Genomic DNA, 1,082 nt, shown 5'->3' with positions numbered 1-1,082 from the left:
GATAGTCCTTTGAAAATAAGATTTCTACCATATATTAACTTGCTAGGGCTGCCATAATAAGGCGGGGACCCTTAAACAGCAGAGATGTATTTTCTCCCAGTTCTGGAGTTGGAGAGTCTAAGATCAAGGTGCCAGCAGGCTTAGGTTCTTTTTTTTTCCTCACACATTAGAATTTTATCCTTGTGTACACATTTGTCTAAAAGTTACCAAATTTCTAGGCCAGGTTCAGGTGACAGAAGAGCCTTTATAATTAGTTTATATTGTTTAGATCTGAGGTATGCTGCAAACACAGTCTGGAGTGAAATGGGAACTAACGTCTTTCTAAAGACAGACTTAGAAATTCTGATGCAACAGGTGAAGATCTTTCTTTCCTCTGGTCACAGGGCTGACTCATACCTGGCTACAAGGCCACCATTCACAGGTAGAGCCAAGAAAACAGGGTACAGACCCCTCAAAACAAGACCAATCAATCGACTCATGTTATGGTACAGATTTCACAATTCCAATCATCCGTATTCAAAGGTAAACTTAACCAAACCCTTGTAGGATGCTTGTGCCGTCAAAACTGGGATCACTGCCATTTGTGAGCCCGCAGCTGTGATCAGCCATACAAGACTGTGTCCCCCTAAAGAGGAGTTGAAAGAGACTGTTTGCTGTGAGACCACAGAAATAGCATTGAATCTAATATACGTTGACCCATGCTCAAGTAGATTGTTTCTGCTCTGGGGAGTTAGTTAATTTTTCTGGTTATGATATTGATAATTAAGTTTTCCTTCATCTTGTTCATGATTTTCCATCTAAAGCCTTATGCTGTCCTCACAGCAGCTGGCACCTCCAGCGGTCTTCCCCGGCCACGCTGGGGCTCGCTCCAACCTTTGCTCAACTGGTCTGAGTTCGGCCATCTTGGGCTGACACACGACTGAGGCGAAAGCTTAGTTTCTTCTGAAGCTTGTCAATGGCCATCTTTTTACTGTGTCCTCACATGGCTCCTCCTCTGGGCTCACACATCTCTGGCATCTCTCTGTATGGCCTAATCTCCTTTTCTTATAAAGATGCCAGTCATGTTAAATTAGGGCCTCATT

At 43.4% G+C, this 1,082-nt stretch overlaps 1 pseudogene; it reads right to left on the bottom strand.

Annotated features, from left to right (window-relative positions):
- Positions 1-203: 203 nt before the first annotated feature.
- Positions 204-778, bottom strand: LOC111158529 (annotated as a pseudogene).
- Positions 779-1,082: the final 304 nt, after the last annotated feature.

The sequence above is a fragment of the Enhydra lutris genome, unplaced genomic scaffold (genome assembly GCF_002288905.1).
Source record: "Enhydra lutris kenyoni isolate GAN:26980312 unplaced genomic scaffold, ASM228890v2 scaffoldscaffold60, whole genome shotgun sequence".
In the NCBI taxonomy this organism is placed as follows: domain Eukaryota; kingdom Metazoa; phylum Chordata; class Mammalia; order Carnivora; family Mustelidae; genus Enhydra; species Enhydra lutris.
Note: the sequence above shows the minus strand (reverse complement) of the source record. Positions and strands in the feature narration are given on the sequence as shown.